This window comes from Myotis daubentonii, chromosome 7, assembly GCF_963259705.1.
Source record: "Myotis daubentonii chromosome 7, mMyoDau2.1, whole genome shotgun sequence".
NCBI classification, from domain to species: Eukaryota; Metazoa; Chordata; class Mammalia; order Chiroptera; family Vespertilionidae; genus Myotis; species Myotis daubentonii.
The window spans coordinates 67,567,870-67,590,165 of record NC_081846.1 but is presented as its reverse complement, the minus strand read 5'-3'; the positions used below and the strand labels follow the sequence as shown (position 1 = coordinate 67,590,165).

Here is a 22,296-nt window from a genome sequence, read left to right as displayed (position 1 = left end):
GTCCCGTCCCACCAAGACCTGGCTTTCATTCTCTTGTCTGTCCTTTCTAAGCCTTTCAGCTGCCCCACTCAGGTTCACCCATGGTTGTACTGACGTGGCACACTTTATAAAGATAATGCCTCCACACGCCCAGGGTGGGTTTCTGCCTCAAACCCCACCCTTACAGGAAACAGCTCTGGGAAACAGCTCTGGGAAGGGTGCAGCCATTGCCAAGACAACCCCTGCAGGACTGACTTCCTTCTGCTTTGGTGGTTGTGGTCATAATGAACACCACCCATGGTTTTTATATGAGTAGATGGATACACAGATATTGTTAAAAAGGACATTTCTTTTACTATATGAATAATTTAAGTTTGATGATTTTAGGATGGAAGGTTTATTTTTTTTTCTTTTTATTTTTTTGCTTAAGTTTTAACAAATACCTCTGCACTGTATAAATGTATAACTTCTTGCATTGCAGACAAATGCAATTTTGGAAGTTAAATTTGGGGTATATTCTAATGGTGCAGCTGCAATAGCAAGAAAAATTCTGGAATAGCTACCTTAATTAAAGAAGTTGTATCATAATGTGAAGCAGCACAATAGTTTCTTCATGGAAAATGTTATGTTAGGACGCCGAGGCGCCAGAGGCTGCGTAGAGTTCTGGGCAGCCGGTTGTGCTGCCATGAACTTGGCTGAGGTGGAGTTTCTAGTGGAGAAGATGCTGGTGACCATTATCCCGAACTTCAGTCTGGAAATATCTACCTGATGGGGTGGAGGTAAGGGGCCCTTTAGCCCTGGCTCCCAAGTGCAAGTGCCTCTCAAGTGGTGATTAACCTAAAACAAAAACAGAAGTGTCTTTTGCTTCTTCCTGCGGAGTGGATGGATGGGCAAAAGTTGGGGAAGATTAAGGATCATGGAGGAATAGAAGAAACTTTTACCCCTATGCATAGCTCTTTCTGACCAAACTTATTACATCATGCTTCAGACAACTCCCCAAAGCAGATCAAGGATGTGTGGGACACTCCCATGCCAAACTCCGATGTCTGCTGGCAGCTTTGTGAGGCAGCAGGAGGCTGTAACTTGACCTTGATGGAGATCCACACCAGCAGGGCTTTCCTCACACAAGCGCTCAATCACATGTACAAACTCCGCACAAACCCGCAACGCTCTGAAAGTGCCCAGGCTCAGGATTGATTTGCAGAGGCCTGTGTCTGCTGGCAGGAGGCTTACGGGGGTGGTATGTGAGTGCTCAGGATAGAGGTACTCATAGGCCTGGATCTCTAGGACCGTTTTTGAAGGTAAGAAAAATGTGTAATGAAGCAAGGAGTGGATTCATAACATTGTTGGAATCAAGTTGCACTTAGTCCTGGAGATATTCTTTATTTTCACATCTGTCACACGAAGCCAACTGTTCTTTTATAGGGGAAGAAAAGCTTCAGCAAATAAGCAATCCTCCCTCGCAGAGTCTCAGGGCTCCCACGGAACTGTTATGTGTGGGTGAGTGTTCAGTGACCTTAGGTGTTGCTTTGAAAAGATAGACATACAAGTGGTGATGCGGCCAGAGGGCTTTTTTTTTTTTTTTGTATTTATTGATAGGATCTTCTCAGCTAATCTTAGAATCTAGAAATTGCCCACACAGAGACTAAACTGTTGAAAATCCTATCTTGGTTATTTATCTTAGACAATGGGTTAAATCATGATTAAATAGGAAAAAAAGAAAATGTTACGTTAAAAATAATGAAGTCATTTCTATTAACTGAAGTGCTTAGTGATGTAGTAAAATTATAAACGTGTAAAAATTCACGGGTTAAAATTGATATTATTTTTCATCAAGTAATAAAATAGAAAGTAATTATAAGTAACACTGTAGGCTGAGCTACAAGGTGTATTGATAATAAAGAGTCGATCAAGAATGTTTGCACTAGGAGAACCAAGATGGCGGCATAGGTTAACGCCGGAGTTTGCTGCTTTGAACAACTACTTCAAAAGTGAAACCAAAAAACGGAAGGGACATCACCCAGAACCACAGGAACGCTGGCTGAGTGGAAGTCCTACAACTAGGAGGAAAGAGAAACGCATACGGACACTCAGAGGAGGCGCAGTGCTGAAGTCAAATTCTGAGGTGCGGAGTGCGTGGAGCGGGCTGGCGGCGGAGGGCGCGGTTGTTGTTTTCAATCGGGAGGGAGTCGCAGACTCTGAGCACCAGATCCGGGCGAGTCTTTAGGGACCCAGACTCAAACGGGAGAAGCGGGACTGCCTGGCTTAGGTCAGAGCGAGTGCAGCTTTCTCTCCGAGCTTTGCAGCGGGTGCTGGGACTCAGAGAGGCAGAGCCCCTTGGGACAGGACTGAGAGCCGCCATAACTGCTCTCTCCGGCCCACCCTGTTGATCCTGTGCGACCCGACCCGCCCAAGCCCTGCACAGAGGCATTTGCCGGATAGCCTCAGGCAAAGGCTAGATTAGCACCTCCCTAGAGGACAGAAGTTCTCTCACTGCTGACACAGCTGATCCTCATAGCCACTTGGCCTGGAGGTCAAACCCTCCCTGGAATTAGCTACAACAATCAAGATTTATCTATAAGACTGCGAACAAAGACCACTAGGGGGTGCACCAAGGAAGCATAACAAAATGCGGAGACAAAGAAACGGGACAAAATTGTCAATGGAAGAAATAGAGTTCAGAACCACACTTTTAAGGTCTCTCAAGAACTGTTTAGAAGCTGCCGATAAACTTAATGAGATCTACACGAAAACTAATAAGACCCTCGATCTTATATTGGGGAACCAACTAGAAATTAAGCACACACAGACTGAAATAACGAATATTATACAGACGCCCGACAGCAGACCAGAGGACCGCAAGAATCAAGTCAATGATTTGAAATGCGAGGAAGCAAAAAACATCCAACCGGAAAAGCAAAATGAAAAAAGAATCCAAAAATGTGAGGATAGTGTAAGGAGCCTCTGGGACAGCTTCAAGCGTACCAACATCAGAATTATAGGGGTGCCAGAAGATGAGAGAGAGCAAGATATTGAAAACCTATTTGAAGAAATAATGACAGAAAACTTCCCCCACCTGGTGAAAGAAATGGACTTACAGGTCCAAGAAGCTCGGAGAACCCCAAACAAAAGGAATCCAAAGAGGACCACACCAAGACACATCATCATTAAAATGCCAAGAGCAAAAGACAAAGAGAGAATCTTAAAAGCAGCAAGAGAAAGAAACTCAGTTACCTACAAGGGAATACCCATACGACTGTCAGCTGATTTCTCAACAGAAACTTTGCAGGCCAGAAGGGAATGGCAAGAAATATTCAAAGTGATGAATACCAAGAACCTACAACCAAGATTACTTTATCCAGCAAAGCTATCATTCAGAATTGAAGGTCAGATAAAGAGCTTCACAGATAAGGAAAAGCTAAAGGAGTTCATCACCACCAAACCAGGATTATATGAAATGCTGAAAGGTATCCTTTAAGAAGAGGAAGAGGAAGAAAAAGGTAAAGATACAAATTATGAACAACAAATATGCATCTATCAACAAGTGAATCTAAGAATCAAGTGAATAAATAATCTGATGAACAGAATGAACTGTTGATTATAATAGAATCAGGGACATAGAAAGGGAATGGACTGACTATTCTTGGGGGGGAAAGGGGTGTGGGAGATGTGGGAAGAGACTGGACAAAAATCGTGCACCTATGGATGAGGACAGTGGGTGGGGAGTGAGGGCGGAGGGTGGGGCGGGAACTGGGAGGAGGGGAGTTATGGGGGGAAAAAAAAAGGAACAAATGTAATAATCTGAACAATAAATATTTAATTAAAAAAAAAAAGAATGTTTGCACTAGGAAAAGATGCTGTGATGTTTTTGTCAGGTAAGAAACCAGTTTACTTCCAACTGTGAACTACATGTGAACGAAACAGCTGTATTTGCTTATTGGCCTGATATTTGTCATGTTAGCAATTCTATTGCTTGTGCAAGAATGATGCAACGTTTATTTCAATGGTAGAAAAAGTTAAAGAAGAGCAACAAAAGTGAGAAGTTGGAGCTTTCAATAGATCTCAAAGACAGGTTCCAAAAGTTAACTTTTTTAAAGAGGTAGATGATGATTCTGTTATTATACATCTGACAAATTTGTCAAAGGACACCATATAAATTTTGTAGTATACTTTGAGTTTTTCCCATCCAAAGAAGAACTGTTCATATGAAAGTCATGGTTTCAGAATCAATTTATTTCACTAAACAATAATATAAACTAACCATAATTATACTGCATAAATTATTAGAATTGCTACTGGTGAAGGATTGAAGACAATTTTGAGCATATAACATAACTTCCTTCACTTTTAATAAACATGAAAGTGAATATCCTTAGCTTTCTAAAATTGCTTTTAAAATATCCTCTTCCTGGAGTTTCTGGAAAGGGAAGTTCTGAAAAAGTGGTTTCTCTACTCTGAGTACTATTAAACACAAAGCAGAAACCATTTAGCTATGAATAATACCCTGTAAGTAGCATTGCCATCAATCCAAGCTATTTTAAAGAAGTTAATAAGCAAGAAATGAACTCATTTGTAACATTAAAAACTTTACATATTGGTGGAATCAGTGTTCATTCTGTTTACCTACTAGCATCTAACATGAGGGAATTGCTATTTTATTCCCAAGAGTTGTTCAGCTATTATGAAGTTGTGATTTGCAATATCATCTCCTATGTGTATGCTTAATAAACAATATGTATAGTTTTATAATTTTTATGCTATATCTGTTCTGATAATATTAATTAAAATTCACTTATTGCTGTTGAATAATAAAACCTTTTAAAGAAGAATTTAAACAGTATTTTTAAAATGCTATCCTAAATAGCTGGAGTAATTAGTAAAATTTGGAAATTTATAAAATGAAATATTTAAATCAAAACGATTTCATTTAAATAGTGAAAAATGCCAGCATAAGCGATGTCATGCAATAAATTATCAACAAGAATAAAGACACTGTGTAATTATGACTTCGAGTGCAGGAAAGAAGATCGAGGAAGAAACAACAGGGGGGTGAGGGCATAAGTGGGGGGGATGGGGGTTATGTGGGGATAAGGACACATATGTAATAACTTAATCAATAAAGATATTTTTTAAAAAAGAAAGGTCCTAACTCAGAGATTGAAAGGTGACTCTGAGCCCTAGCTGTTGGGCTCAGTGGATAGAGCGTCAGTCTACAGACTGAAAGGTCCCAGGTTCGATTCTGGTAAAGGGCATGTACCCAGGTTGCAGGCTCAATCCCTAGTAGGAGATGTGCAGGAGGCAGCTGATCAATGATTCTCTCTCATTATTGATGTTTCTAACTCTCTCTCCCTCTCCCTTCCTCTCTGAAAACAGGGGGGTGAAGGCATGAGTGGGTGAGTAATGGGGAGATAAGAACACATATGTAATACCTTAATCAATAAAGAAATTAAAAGTAAAAATAAATAAATAAATAAATAAAAATATTTTTTTAAAAAAAGAAAAGTGACTCTGAAAGAGAACTGAAGTAATTGTGATGTACTGGGGAAGCAGAGAGAGCGATATCTGTTTTATCTGCTTGAGGTAACAAATGGGCACATGGAGCTTGCGCTCTTCCCTATCTCTCTCACTTTGGATCTGAGATGCGTATTCTTGTTTGTTCCTAGTTATTCCGTAAACTGGAGATAAAGACTGTCCTTGGGGAGTGCGGTCTCAGTTTTACAGCCTAGCCAATGACTATGTGATTCCTAAGGTGCATGCTTTTACCTAGGTCAGGAGCAAAGCTGACGTTTCTGTCTCCATCTGCTTGGCTCCTTTGTCCATTTAATTTTGTACAGAAATCTGGAAATTCCCAGTGCCTACCTAGAAAGGCAGTTTCTCAAGTCAGAAGCTGAAAATTTGAGGGGAGATAACCGCTTTCATAAAAATAAGAATTTATTATTTTCCTTGTGTGTGTGTGTGTGTGTGTGTGTGTATATATAAAGTTTATATATATATAAAATAGTTCTCTCTCTCTCTCTCCTTAGCACTTATATATCATCTAATATTCTAATCTAATATTCTAGTCTTTTAACCAAGAGATTTCATAAATACTTTTTTAAAAATCGATTGGAGAGAGAAAGAGGGAAGGAGAGAGAGAGAGAGAGAGAGAGATCAATTTATTGTTCCACTTATTTAGGCGTTCATTGGTTGCTTCTTGTAGGTTCCCTGAACAGAGGTCAAACCTGAAACCTTGGAGTATCAGGATGACACTCTAACCTACTGAGCTACCCCAGCAAGGCCCATAAATACTTTTGATAACACTGTCATCCATATTTTATTATCAGAAACAATATCATGTTTTGCAATTCATCCTGTTGTGAAATACACTATGCCTGTTACTCTGGTCACCAAATTATTCTTGCTACAGGGAATTTTTCTATGTTACCTATTATTACAGAAATGGTCATCAGAGAGAAAAATGATGCTACTTTTCAGCTACTTTAACACAGTCCTTTAAGTACAGACTTTTCATACTCTGCTCCATTCACAGGAGTTCTTGTCACCTTGCATTATATGCAGCACAAAGACTTAAAGATGTTCCCTCTGGTTAAATTTTTAAAAATCCTAACAGTTTTCCAGAGCACACAGGATTAATCACACATAATAATTAGGCAAAGTGACAACACACTTATTATAAAAGAATATATACACCATTAAACAAACAGTGGCAGAAACTCTAGGAAGGAGAAAAATAAACATGAATTGGTGATGATAAGGGGGGCGGGGGGAGGAAAAAACACCCAAAATATAAATTCTCATTTTCACTGTTAAAGTATTTAGGGTCTAAGGATGCCAGTGTTCTGGTTCTTTGGTGTCTGCGCTGACCCCTCTTGGTAATGTATCACCTGCAGAGGAACACGTGGCCTTGGCAGATGCCTGTTAGCCTGGCACATAGAGCTGATTAATAAGCATCTTGTCTTTCATGTTTAATTTTATGCTCTTAAACACTTCTTGATGCCAAAGGAGTCAAGTGAGAGTACAATCCAGAGGAGGAATTTTTAACACTACAAGATAGAAATAGATGAACAGACCATTTTCATTGTGTGCTTCTGTTTCTGCAAGCTGCTTCCATTGTACCAAAGAAGTATGACAAGTAAGGGATTTCTCTGGTTGACCTATGTGTTATGCTAAAGGAAGCACCCTTCTTACATTTGACTTTGTTAGTGTAAAGCACCAAAACCAAACCAATGGCGCAAAGAAATTATTGGTTTTCCCCAATCCTGTTTTGGGGTATTTTTTTAATAAGTCCCATAGTCACTTCATAGTCTATATTATCACTCATGTTCATAACAGGACGATCTGTGTATTCCTTTGGTTTCCTTAAGTTTTGTTTGAGTGCTGGTCAGTTCACCTCCCAGCTCCTCCCATCAAATGTGCAAATGTAGTTATACATTACTGGCCTTTCTCTTGCATATTTCTCCAGATAACCAGGGGTTGAATGGAACTTGAAGTGTTTACTCTCTGTGTAGGTCACTGGCATTTCTAGGAGTAACAGAGATACTGCTGGAAGGTATAGTCATGTCTTACCAATCCTGTTGGCTTGAGAGACAACCTGTGCCCCTGTGTACACGCAGCAACTTCTAGTTCTCTATTCTCTGAGAAAGGATTTTCCCCACCATTACACAACACTACATTCTCTGAGAGCTTCAATATTTTTAGAAAGAAATTCAATTATATGCCATTTTACACAACACTTAGAGCTTCATATTAAAACTTTTAGACACAGTAGGAGCTCTGAGATGGGAACCAGAAGTTTAGGTTACAATCTCAGGTCTCCTGCTAACTAGCTATATGGTTTGGGCAGTCTAACTATTGACTCTAAGTCTCCGTTTCCTTCCTCATAGAATGATGAAGTCATGCAGATAATGCTTCTAAGTGATTCAAATGAGATGCATGGCAAATGGGTGTGGAGATTTGGAAATTATTGGGCCCAAATCCAGCTTAAGTGTGTGCAAATTCCAAATTTATTTTTTCTTTTTAAATAGCAGTCTGTTAGTTGAACAACATGCATTTGTTTTAGATTTAACTTGGGAGGTCTTAGTTTGCAACTTATGCTTTTAAGAAGCTTTCTAAGTTCTTTCCAGTGCAAGCTCTTTTGATTCTACAAAAGTCCTTTTATCAATATTCAAAATGCTATAGAACCAAATGCAGACATGTCTTACAGAAGAAAAGTAACAGGGATCAGAAAGATTGTTTCTCTCAGCTTCCTTTAGCTATGTAGCCTACATAAAACTTGTACTTTTCAAAACTTTATGGTAAATAATATCATGAATAGGTACCATCAATATGGAATTTTCCATGCCTGGTGAGTGTGGTCATTGATTGAGCCAGGAGGTCATGGTTCTATTCTTGGTCAAGATATATGCCCTGGTTGCAGGCTTGATCCCCAGTAAGGTATGTGCAGGAGGCAGCCAAACAATGATTGCCTCTCATCATTGATGTTTCTCTCTCTCTCCTTCTCCCTTCATCTCTAAAGTAATTAAAATATATATTTTTTAAAATGTGGAATTTTCTTATTAGTACACTCAGTAGGCCATTAAAAAAGTGCCACCATATTGGTTGGTGAACCTCATTATCCATTGCCTTTTTTCTGCATTGACTTTTTATTCTCAGTCTGCTTTCTGGGGATCATTAAATGCATGAGGCTCAGATGCTATATTTTAGCTTCTTGTCAAATATTTACATGTCATGGGTAGGGCGCCACAGACGATTGTGATTACTTGCCAAGAAATATCAAGACAAATGGAATTGTTAGTATTTAAAGGTTTTTCTGTTTATATCTGCAAATGCAGAAGATAAACACTGTCAGCTCACAGTAAACTTTATAGAGTATATATGATTTTTAAAGATAATAGTTCTCTAAAGTTTTATATTGTTCAAAACACATGGCACAGTGTAAAATTTTCAGTAAGTTCTTTGGGGTTAATAATGCCATGTGTGAAGAACCATGCAATTGCCTTGCACTCTGGCCTCTTTGAAATTAATTAGAAACTTCCATTAAAGAGCTTAAAATCTAATGGAGACTTACAAGTGAAGAAAATAAACCTAAACAAAACAAATGCAATCACAGTTGTGAAGGATACAAATTCTGAGTTTCATATTTGTAACGAACAGGAAAACACAAATAAATTGAGTTTGAGAAAGCATAATGAAAACAGTATGGGGAACACAAGCTACTGTTCTGCAAGATGCTGTTTGAGTGATGTTCAGATGATTTTGATTGGAAGCAATCATTTGCCTCAGTCACTTGAGAACTACTTACTAACATTGCCCTCCCTGCCAAATATCGTTCCCTTATCCCCACCGATGCGATTAGGAAGCTAATTCCATCCAATAATGATTCCCAATTGGTGACAAATACCACTTGCTCTATAGATTTGCTGGTAATCCTTACTGCTCAGGCCCCACCCCAACTCCAAGACAAATGTAGGAATGAACCAAGAAAAAAGTTAAAAAATATATTGTAGGGGAATAAAGGAGACACTGTCAAAACTATCTCTGCCATGTTCTCTCTTTTGGTAGGTAATGTATCCTTTCACTGGAACAAAGTATGAAAGAGCACTTACTGCCATGAATGGGTACCCTCAGATGCCTGGCTTTATAGCTGGAGGGTAGGAGGTTGCAGTGTATGAAAAAGTGCAGGAGGCTTGGAAGCCCCAGAAAGAAGGTATCTGTTTTGTTCATCACCAACACGTCACACTAAAAGGAAGGGGATATTTATTTAGAGTATGGAAATTTCTTAGCTCTCACAGGGATTTCAAAAAGTACCTTGGGATTAAGACTCATGGCTCATTGCCAGAGGTGACAAGAAAGGACCGCTTAAGTCAATAAAAGGGTTTGCACCTGAATGATGATTCCTACATCATTTTATTTGTAAAGATCAGTTGGTAGTCAACAATATATCTCAAACTCTAAATTTCATGTTCAATAACATTTTGAAAACTGAGACTATGTACAACCTTGTTATTATACACAGTGGCACAATCATGTACAGTTACACATACTTCTTTGGGCAGGAATTATCTTCATTTTTCATCTTGTAAAATGCTATTTTGAGGGGAAAGTTGTTACATCAGGGATGAGAAAAAAAAGTTATTTTGAGTCACTGAAAATAGCAGGAAAAAAATACTATGGTTTCAAGGAGAAAACTCAAACAGACGTAATGCATACCTTAAATAGCATGAAGTTATTATTTTTTGGACATAATATGGGGTTTTAACTTGAGGGTGAGCTATCAGTATTACTTAGAACATTACGATACAAATAATAATCACATTTTTTTCATTTTTAGCATCTTTAATGATGTTCTTCACCCACTAAGAAAAATTTATGTATTATTGAAAATGAGACCACAGAATATGAAGAAATGCCATCCAGTACTAAATGGAACTAAATACTACATTAAATTCATTTTTTGCTGTCTTATTCTAGTCCTCACTGCTCTCACAGGTTAGCATATATTAAAAGTATTGTACTGTTCAGTTAAACTTGACAAAAATTCAGCTGTAAAAATGCAAGGTCCCTCAATATAGGTATTTTCATGCCAAGTGCTTGGTAATCATGATTTTTATAATTGTATTGTGTTCCATCACCAAATCTTGAAAATGAGAAATGTCTCTTGACTTCCTATTTACTTTAATTGCATTGAAAGGAGTCTTTTTTAAAACTAGAGGCCCATCTCTAACCGGTTTGGCTCAGTGGATAGAGCGTCAGCCTGCGGACTCAAGGATCCCTGGTTCGATTCCTGTCAAGGGCATGCACCTTAGTTGCAGGCACATCCCCAGTTGCGGGTGTACAGGAGACAGCTGATTGATGATTCTCTCTCATCAATGTTTCTAACTCTCTATCCCTCTCCCTTCTTCTATGTAAAAAAAAAAATCAATAAAATATATTTTTTAAAAAAACCTAGAGGCTCAATGGACAAAATTTGTGCAAGAATAGGCCTTCCTTCCCCCCACCTGCTGGCACCAGCTTCCCTCTGGCACCTGGGACACGAGCTTTCCTCCCGCCGCTGGCAGGGCACCCGGGACCCGGGCTTCCCTTGCAGCCCCGGCTTCATCTGGAAAGTCATCCAGAAGGATGTCTGGAAGGATGTCCAATCTAATTAGCATATTATGCTTCTATCATTTTAAAATAATGATTTCTAAACATTTTATTTTAAATGGTTGTCTTATAGTTGATTTTTTATTTATTTTAACTGTAAATATATATTCATATATGTTTATTTTTATCATATTTACTGGGGTGACATTGGTTAATAAGATTATATAGGTTTCAAGTGTACATTTCTATGATAGATGATCTTCATATTGCACTGTGTGCCCACCACCCAAAGTCAAATCATCTCCCCTCACTATATATTTTACCCCCTTTACTACCCACTACCACCCCACCCCCCATGCCTCTGTTAATAACTATGAGGTGTTTTGTTTTTTTCTTGTTTGTTCATTTGTTGCTTTCAGATTTATGTCCCACATATGAGCAAAATCATATGGTTCTTAACATTTTCTGTCTGACTTATTTTGAAGAAGTGTGGTTCATGTATGCAATGGAATACTACTCAACCATAAGAAAAGATGAAACACTGCCATTTGTGACAGCATGGATTGACCTTGAAAGCAGTCTTTTGTAAGGACTTCATGCTTGATCCAAATGTCATTCTCTTATTATTTTCCCACTCTCACTTTGATGTAGCCTCACTGGCCTCAGTAATGTTATTTGGACTTGCCAGGCCATAAACCTTTATTCCAGCTGTTCCCTATGCCAGAAAACTCTTACTTCAGATATCTACTTGCCTAAATCTCTCCTTCTTCAAGGCTTTGCTTATATCTCAACTTCTCAGTGAGGACTGCCTTAACACCCCCACCTCTTCATAAAGCATTTGTCATCCCTCTTACTCTATTCTACCATTTTATAGATACTTTTTCTTTGCATACCATTTATTGTCTCTCTTCCCCCTTTAACACATAATTTCCTCAAGGGTCTCAAGGGTCATGAATCTTGTCTGCTTTATCCTATGGTCCTAATATATCCAAGAATCTAAAATGTTTCTAAGCAAATACGAGATGTTTAGTAAATATTTATGTTGACTTCATTGGTAAGTTATCAGAGTGGTGCGTTAACGTTGGCTTGTTGAATAAAAATACTGGGTGATTAAAATAAAACAACAAAACTGAATGTGGACACTGACAAATGGCCCAAGCTGTCAACAGGCCAGATGTGGATACCTTTGTGAAAGACTGAAAACCAAATAATCCCGCTCCTAATGTTTAATAAGTAATACTATTTATAATAAGACTATAATGTAGCATTATGCTTTATTTTTATAAGTTTACATAATGATAATTTATTTTAATTTGGATAAAATTAATTGTGTGTTTTTTCCAAATATCCATTAAATGGTTTGCATATGCTAAATTTCTGAAAAACCTTAGCATACTGCATATAAGAAAAAGCCCTAAGAGATGATGTTAGAGACCACAGTTTAGAATAGATTGGGAAAGAGGTGATTTCAAATAACCAGTGAGAACTAATGAGAACCAGCAGCAGAGGTAACACCACAGAGATTACTGAGATGAGGAAAAAGTCACATATAGATCCCAAACACCTAGACTAACTTGGTGACTGAAATGTCCTCTTTTACAATTTTGAACAAATAGGTGATACTTACACTTCTTTTTATTTAATCATATTTACATTCCAAAGATAATGTGGATTGGGCTTAACAGATAAAATGGAAAGTATTACCAATAACAGAATATATATCTATATATATTTATATGAAAAATATATTTTTTATATAAAAGATATTTTTTCATATATATATGAAAAAGATACCAATGCCCATATAGATGCTGATATAGATACAAACATTCCATTTTTATTTAAGTCAGAATGTGGCAATATTTTATTAGAAAGAAAATAAGCAGGAAAATATATTTGCAAATGATATCTCTGATAAGAAGCAAATATCCAAAATATATGAAGAACTCAAAAACAACAACAAAAACATCTAATAAAAAATGGGCAGAGGACCTGCAGAGTCCGTTTTCCAATGAATACATAGAACTGATGAGCAGATACAGTGGAACCTTGGTTCTCAAACAATATATTCCTGAAGGCTGTTACAGAAGCCATTTGTTCCAAAACCAAATCATTTTTCCCCTAATAGGAATAATTTAAATTGAAATAATCCATTCCAGACCTACAAAGGATTTTTGTTTCAGCCCTTCTCATAGACAGTACATGTCCAATGTACTGTTTAATCTATAAAAAAAAAATTTTTTTTTTCTTAAATTTATTGAGCCACCCCCTCCTAGCCTTAAATGAATCACTTTCAGGACTCGTTACATGAGTATCTTTTGGAAAGTCATATGTAGCATCTTGGCTTCTCCAGCTAACTGCTTTTCATTTATCCAAATCAACAACAGTTTTTCTACCTCTTCAGTTACCTATGATCATTTTTTATATTCACAGCACAATTTCCTGAGATGTTTAGTTGTAATGATTTGCATTCTCTCCTATGTTTGTGGCCTGAGAGACACTTTTTGTCATGCTGATGTGTCAGCATGAAAGGGTGATGAGGTCAGGAAACAAAATTTGGTTCAACTACCAAGACATTATTTCTGTGAACAACTTGGTCAAGAACCACATTATTCTAGATGGGAGAAGTTTGAGAACCAAGGTTTAACTATATATGAAAGGAGGTTCCCTGGTAGTAATTTGCATAAAAAAGCTGGGCCACAGCCTGTGTCTTGTCTCTTAAACCTTCCTCCAATCACAAGGAAGACTTCTATGGCCAAGCTTGTTCTTTGTGATTTAATTAATGTGGATTTTCCAGATAAACATTATATATATATATATATATATATATATATATATATATATATATATATATATAGAGAGAGAGAGAGAGAGAGAGAGAGAGAGAGAGAGAGAGAGAGAGAGAGAGAATGAGAGAATGTGTATTTATGTGATGTGGGATCACAAGAAATGGAAGAAAGAACTAGGAAATAACAAAAGAGAGTGCCTTGATAGATAAAAGATGTGACAAAGGCATAGAAAAATATATGGAGACTTGAATCTCTGTTCCAACAGGACCAGGCCAAACTGAATGACATGCCAGATTTTAAAGTCCCAAAATGAAAGCTGAAATTAGCAAGGAACGCTGTGACATGACTTATGCCTCTCCTGAGATTCAAGGCACTGCAAGAAATGCAAAAATGCAAAAAAAAAAAGTAGAGTTGATTTGCCTTCCTGACTTCCAGGTATTTTTTTTATCTCAATTAGGAAAGACCATTCTTTCCTATATTTGGTCTCTCTTCTTTCTTTCCATTAAAAAGGAGTGAACATATTAACCCTGCTAGCACAAAGCAAACAGATTGATTATGAAAAACAGGTTCAAGCCATAGCCAGTTTGGCTCAGTGGATAGATTGTTGGACTGGGGACTGAAGGGTCTCAGGTTTGATTCCAGTCTAGGCCACATGCCTGGGTTGTGGGCTCGATCCCCAGTGGGGGGGATGCAGGAGGCAGCCTATCAATGATTCTGTCTCATCATTGATGTTTCTATCTCTCTCTCTCTCTCCTTCTCCCTTCCTCTCTGAAATCAATAAAAATATATAAAAGAAAAAAAAAAGGTTCAGGGTTGTCAGCATTGGCAAGGATAACAGGCTGCTGTTCGGGTAGTTTGGGTGCAGATAATAATTTACTTGCATGACTGTTGACTGAGATGACAAGTCCTATGTTAGCTAAAAGAATGATTGATTTTTTTTTAAATGGGGCAGGAAATAAACAATTATACATTCCTGCTATGTGCTTGGCACTGTCCTGTTTTCTTGAAAGGTTATCTTATTTCATCCTCTCAACAAACATGTAGCAAACAGTGAGACAAAGATGTTTGATTAAAGTCAATTGCAGATGAGGTAACTGAGTCTGAGAGGTTAAGTCACTTTCCTAAAGTGTATGAAAGCTTTCATAAATTATGCTATAATACTGATTTATTCAACTTGTTTTTTTTCCCTGAAGCTTTGTGTTAAGAATATAAATCTTCTTTTACAAGTTTTACTTGACTTATGTTGCATGGACCCAGGAATTTTTCACAAATTCACAAAAGGAGAGTTTTCTTCTTATAATTTCTTTTTTATGTATGTGTCACTTTCTTAGGCACACCTTCCCTAGTCATCAAGACTGGCTTAGCTAATTTGCTTTACACTCTCATAGTACCAGTACTTTTTTTTTAAGGGCATATCACCTTGGTAACTATACAATCAAGTATGTACTGTTTAGTCATCCGCCTTCTATTGCCACACAGCTTCACGAGATGAGAGACTCATGAAAACCTATCAATTTATTGCTAGTATTTGCTTCATGGAAGGAAAGAAGGAAGAAGGAAGGAAGGGAGGGAGGGAGGGAGGGAGGGAGGGAGGGAGGGAGGGAGGGAGGGAGGGAGGGAGGGAGAAAGGGGAAGCTTTCACTTAAAAAACGTCAGGGCCATATTCTAATCTAATAAGCAAAGGCAGCGAGATTATCTGGAGAACTGGCAGGTGGTCCTCCCATCCTCGTCCTTGTCCTCTGCAAATGTAACTGCTGCTCAGGAGCGTCTCCTCTCCAGTAACTCAGTGTTCATTAGAGTACAAGGTCATCATCATCGATTCTTACATGTGAAAGAGACAAGATTAGCAAGTATGTTCTATTAACATAATTTACTCAAATATTGTGTTTATTTTTTCCAAAGTTTTCTATAAATTCTAATTTTGATATCTAAGCAGGGTGTCAAAAAGGAAAGAAGGTAAAAAAATGCTGAAAATTGACTTCGATGTGTGTGTTTAGCTTACTTCCCATTTTCATTATATCACATAGAATAGTAGCTTAAAGATGCAGAGTCTAAGGTCCAGCTGTCTGGGTTGAAATTACAGTGCCATTATTTACAAACTGTCTTGCCTTGGGCATGTTACTTAAGCTCTATTATCTGTTTTTCTTTAATCTTATCTGCTAAGCTGGGGTAATATTACTCACCTCTAAATAACATAAAAACAACAGACCAAATATCCGTTAAGGCTACAGACCAATGCCTGAAATATTACAAATGCTCAATAAACCCTGAATATGTATTTTAGTGATTATTCTAAGAAAAACTAGAAATAAAGTATGTGATGATTTGGAGAAATTCAGAGATGCTTAGCTCCAAAAAAATGTAAACATATCCTGCTATAATCTTCCACTATACAGGTAAAAATATTTAGCTCTAAATTGAATTATAATGTTGAATACAGAGACAAAGTAGGATGAGAAATAAAAATACATTTCAATATGTTCAAAATGCCTTTTTCTTCTTATTTCTTCTGTCAAAACTCATTCCTAAGCTACGTGGAGAATAAAAATAAATAAATACATACATAAATAAATACATAAATAAATAAATACGTGAATTTGTCTAAACTAGGAGATATATTTAACCATTTAACCCACAATATCCCATGATAGAAACAGTGGAAAATAGTAAATGACTTAGTAAAGTGGGAAAATGTCAAATCTAAGAAACTAAAACATGAAAATGTTTTCTCAGGTTGCAGACTTAAAAGTTTATGGAAATGACAGGGGAAATTATTCTGAGTCTAAAACATGAAGTAGATTGAACTAAGAATGAGCATCAATTAGACTAAATTTCAAAATATTAAATGGAAAATTCCAGAAATAAACAATTTATAACTTTTAAATTTCATGCAATCCTGAGTAGCTTGATGGAATTTTGCACCACCCTACTCTGTCCCACCTGGGATGTGAATCTCCCCTTTGTCCAGAGTATCCAACCCTCTTCCTTATCAGACACACACACACACACACACACACACACACACACACACACACACCACAGTCTCAAATTTTTACTACACTATTTTGTTATAATTTTTATATTTTCTTATTAGTTATTGTTAATCTTTTACTGAACCTAATTTATAAATTTTATCTTAGGTATGTATACAGAAAACATGGTATATATGGGGTTTTAGGCATCCACCAGGGGTCTTGCAATGTATTCCCACAGATGAGGGGAGACTACTGTTTATATGAATTAAATCTATAAACCAATCACCTTAACAATGGTGTTTCTTCTGATCTAAAAACATGCTACCTTTTTCTATTTAGGTTTTATTTAAGTACCTCCTAGAAACTTTATTTTACATTCTTGGTTACTGGGTTTAACTGTATTTTTTAAAAATAGTGTTACGTTCTTAGAGTAGTTGAATCTTCCTGAGGTTTCATTTTAAGTTTTTAGAGCAAGCTCATAGAAGCCTTTGGTCCAGGCTAATTTTGCCTTACAAATAAGTGGTATTCTGAGGATCCTACCTATATCATTTATCACAGATACCTGTCATGCTGATTTATTGAATCATGACCTATTCTTCAACAAGTGTCTGACTACTCCATTCTAGTGGTTCTTTTCCTGTAGATACTTCCCACACAAGTATAGTTCAGCCAAAGGCAAAAGAGGCCCTTCTGCAGAACAGGCTGATTTGAGAAATTCAGTAGCTTTAATCAAGACAAAGTAGCATGAGGAATCAGACAAAAAGTGTCTTATATTTGGAAAATTTATAGGTAAAATTCCCTTTGATGCTAACTTAAAAATATATTTTTAAACTCCAAATATTCTGACCTGGTTATTAGTCAAAGACGATGATATCATTTGAAGTCATTATCAATAATGTATTTTTTGTCCATCAGAAACCTAAGCAAATAATGACATTCTACCTAAAAATTATTTACATTTGATTTTTAAGTGAATTAACTATAATTCTAGAATATCTCGATGTGATTGTGCTTTTTATATATAATTACAGAATTTTACGCACTGTATTTAAGGAAAAGAAAATAACCCCCTTCCCAGTAGAATACATAAAATAATTCAGCCAGCTACAGAAAATTTTTAATGTATGCTAAACAATTCTAACAATTCCAGCTGACATTTATTGAGACTTTACTGTGTGCCAAAAACTTTACAAACATTATTGTGGTGATGGAAAGAATCTTGGTTTTATTTCTTAGCTCTCAATTTCTATGTGTCAATGGGAAACTTACACAAATTTTCCAAACCTTTGTTTACTTATCTATAAAGTGAGATGAATAACCATCCAAGAATCTGACCAGAAATAAGACAAGAAAACCCTTCCAAACCCCATAATACAATATTATCTTTGAAGACATGCCATTGTGAAATTTGCATATTCCCTTTTATATTCACATTATACATAGTGGTATTTTTTTATTTTGTAACATATACTTCATTAAATGTGTTTATTTTTGCATATGTTTGTGTATATATATATATATATATACGCATGTATATAATCATATGCACACATATGTACATACTTGTGTGCATGCACACACACATATAATTTATTAACATATACTTTAACTAGTGTTTAAGAATAGAAAACAATGGAAATAATTTTTCTAAGACAGAAATATGCAAACTCCTCTTTTCATATATAGATATTCCAACATATTTTGTTATCCATTAGTGTACCAGAATTAATTAAGTTTATATCTCACTGTAATGTGCCTTAGTCATAATTGTTCTTTTAGACACCTCAGTTTGCTCTTGTTTCAGTCTTCAAAACTCATACTAAAAAATATTGCTTATCTGAATGAAAAAGAATTAACAATTTTTCAAACACTTCTTGAGCACCAGCAGTAGAGTGACAAAGTCTCCTGTGTTGCTCAAAACATTACCTTAGATTCCAATATCAACCCCCAGGAGTTTAATTTTATCAAAGAATACACGTCTTATCAAATGCAGTCCCAACCAACATAATCAGTGGCTTCCAAAGTATGTTTGACATTGAGAAGAACTGAAAAACAACCTAGGAGTCAGAGAAACAGACATCGATGGCCTGTCAAAATTTTGTCGACATCATGCTATTATCAAGGCACATCAGGATAAAATAAAATGACCTAGCTGACCACAGGCTTACAAATGTCTTGGGAAGGAAAGAAAAACGGTGAATCAAAAGGTAGCTTTGTTGCATGTCCCCCCAGGCCTTCTTATTGACAGGAATGACAATGGTCCCAAGATGCACCATTATCTATGACCAGCAAGCACACATCAAATGCTCCTGAGCTGTATCTGTCAGAATAGAAAACTCTGCTCAAAACAGACAGGGCTTGTTACATTTTGTTCAGCTAAGGTTTGTCAAAAGCCAGGGTCACTTGTCCGTGCCCTGCCCTGAAGGGGAATTGCAAGTACAGGATTCCTCAATGTTTCTTCTGCAGGGAGACTTGGAGTCTGGTTGACCAGATTGTTTTGAAAGTCAAGTCATGACTCAAAGGAAGTGAAAAACAAAGTTAATAGTCTGCCATTTAAACTACTTAGGAATGAGACTCACATGCTAAGGAGGCAGAGTTTTTAAAGATTCTTACATTTAGGGAATTTTGTGTTAAGTGTGATTTGTTATTTCAAGCTCCAAAAAGAAAATACTACTGTTACCGAAATTAGAGAGAACAAGCTAATGTGTTCTGGCCAAGCATTTTATGCCAGGGCATTATGGAGCTTATTACAGCCTGAAATATTTACACTGGTAAGAGATCCCATTAATTTGCTTCTTTTTGACTAAAGAGAGATTTTATATACAAATGTCCAGCCTCTGACACTTAAGTAAACTCAATAACTTGGGGAAACATCTGTTAACCACTCATAAGAAAATGCAAGTTGAGAGTATTTTGTTAATTGACTCTTTAAAAAAGTTACACAAAGTTTTTTTTCCTCTTTTCATACATTTTAAGGTGAAAATGTAGCCATCACAACAACTAAGCAAAGAGATTTTTCCTTCCGTCTCCCTTTTATATTTTGTTTTACATTTTTATTAAATTTATTGGGGTGACATTGGTAAATAAAATGATATAGATTTCAGGTATACGATTCTATAATACGTCATCTATATATCGTATTGTGTGTTCACCACTCCAAGTCAAGTCTCCTTCCATCATATTAATCCCTCTTTACCCTCTTCATATTTTTCTTCTCCTTCTTCCTCAATTGTGTCTTTTCCTCCCCTCCACCATTCTCTTTTTTATTTATTCATTGTTTTACTTCCTAATTTATAGCTTATCAATTTTCCTAGGTTCCCAAAATAAGTTCAATTTTGATCAGACTTGTATAACTGTTCTTGTTAAAAAATATTATGACCTTATACTTCCTATGCTTATGTAAATTTTTTAAAAGGGTTTGCAAACTGATAGTCATGATTATTTTGTTTTGCTCCATGGTTTCCAAAAGCCTAATTTATTTGCCATCTTTAAAATTGAGAAATTAATTTCCAGATTCAAAGAAAAAAAAGGCAGGTGGTAATCTGGCAGTGCTGCACTTGAATTTCTGCACAGCAATATGCTTGTAAAATGCACGGGGTGAGGAACATGGCTAGACAGGACCTGTGATCCCCAGGGTGTCACAGTTGCACCAGGTTTATTTCTCTCACTTATCCATAGAGGATTGATTTGCTATGTCTGCTGCTCAAATTCAATTAACAAAGTGGACTAATCAGCCAACTTCCATATTGTTCATGACCACAATTCTAGTTAGAAATTCACAGGTGAGATTGTAGTCTTTTAATTCCTTAATTAGTAAAAATTCAGTCTCTATGACTAGACTATGAGCTTTGTCAGGAGATCAACCATATTTTAGACATTATTTATGATTCATATTTGTGCAACATGTCAAATATAGACTGGGCCTTCAGTGAATGTGTGTGGCACAAAGAAAGGCAACAAGGAAGGAAGAAAACATTTGAATAAAGAAAATTCATCTGCCTTAGCTGGTTTGGCTCAGTGTATAGAGCAGTGATGGCGAACCTATGACACGCGTGTCAGAGGTGACATGGGAACTCATCTTTTTTTGGTTGATTTTTCTTTGTTAAATGGCATTTAAATATATAAAATAAATATCAGTCTTTGTTTTACTATGGTTGCAAATATCAAAAAATTTCTATATGTGACACGGCACCAGAGTTAAGTTAGGGTTTTTCAAAATGCTGACATGCCGAGCTCAAAAGGTTCGCCATCACTGGTATGGAGCGTCAGCCTGCGGATTGAAGCTTCTCAGGTTTGATTCAGGTCAAGGGCATGTGCCTGGGTTGCGGGCTCGTTCCCCAATGGGGGATATGCAGAAGGCGGCCAATCCATGATTCTCTCATCATTGATTCTTCTATCTCTCTTTCTCTCTCCCTTCCTCTCTGAAATCAATAAAAATATATTTTTTAAAAAAGAAAATTCTCCCTAGCCGGTTTTGCTCAGTGGCGAGCCTCGGCCTGGGGACTGAAGAGTCCCAGGTTCGATTCCAGTCAAGGGCATGTACCTGGGTTGCAGGCAACATCCCCAGTAGGGGGTGTGCAGGAGGCAGCTGATCAATGTTTCTCTCTCATCGATGTTTCTAACTCTCTATCCCTCTCCCTTCCTCTCTGTAAAAAATCAATAAAATATATTTAAAAAGAAAAAGATAAACCTTAAATTAAAAAAATAAAATAAAGAAAATTCATCTTTTATTTTTTTCTATCTACAATAGTAGCAGTCATGTTGTATGTTATTTAGTAAATATTCTTGTTCAGCTGATTAAATATGAAAAAATGTAGGTCTTATAATTATATCACCCAGCTGTTATTATGGTGGAATTCACATGAGATCCTATAGATATTTGTCCGTTAATTTTATAGAATCTTTATGATAATAATAGATGCCATTTTTTATACAATGGGGCCTTGACTTATGAGTGTCCCAACTAACGAGTTTTTTGAGATACCAGCTGTCTCTCCGCCGATTTTTTGCATTGAGTTGATAGAGTAATTTGAGTTAACGAGCTCCTTAACGAGCTCGGTCTCGGAACGAATTAAACTCGTAAGTCAAGGCCCCACTTACCTTATTTCCAATAATGTTGGTCAAGGCCATATATCTGCCTTTACTATTTCTCAACCATAAAGTTGATATTCTATCCCCACTCTAATAATTGAAGCAAGGAATTGTTTGTGGTTAAATAACAATTGCTCATGACTTGGAATATCTTCTAATATTTGATGGCTCTAAAAATTTCTCCAAACAACATTCCATTTCTCAACGTTAATTAGAAAAAAAAGATGGAAGATTTTGAGTCAGCAGCCCTTGGTTTCAATTCCTAAATTTGTCATTTATTAGCAGTAGTATAGTCAACAGTCACTTAACCCTGATATGCCTTAATCTTTTCTATCAGTACAGTGGAATCAAAGATAATTCCCTCAATAACATTACAGTAT

The 22,296-nt window shown here is 36.7% G+C and overlaps 1 pseudogene; it reads left to right on the top strand.

Moving 5' to 3' along the window:
• Positions 1-664: 664 nt before the first annotated feature.
• LOC132237992 (DNA replication complex GINS protein PSF2-like) lies at positions 665-1,176 on the top strand (annotated as a pseudogene).
• Positions 1,177-22,296: the final 21,120 nt, after the last annotated feature.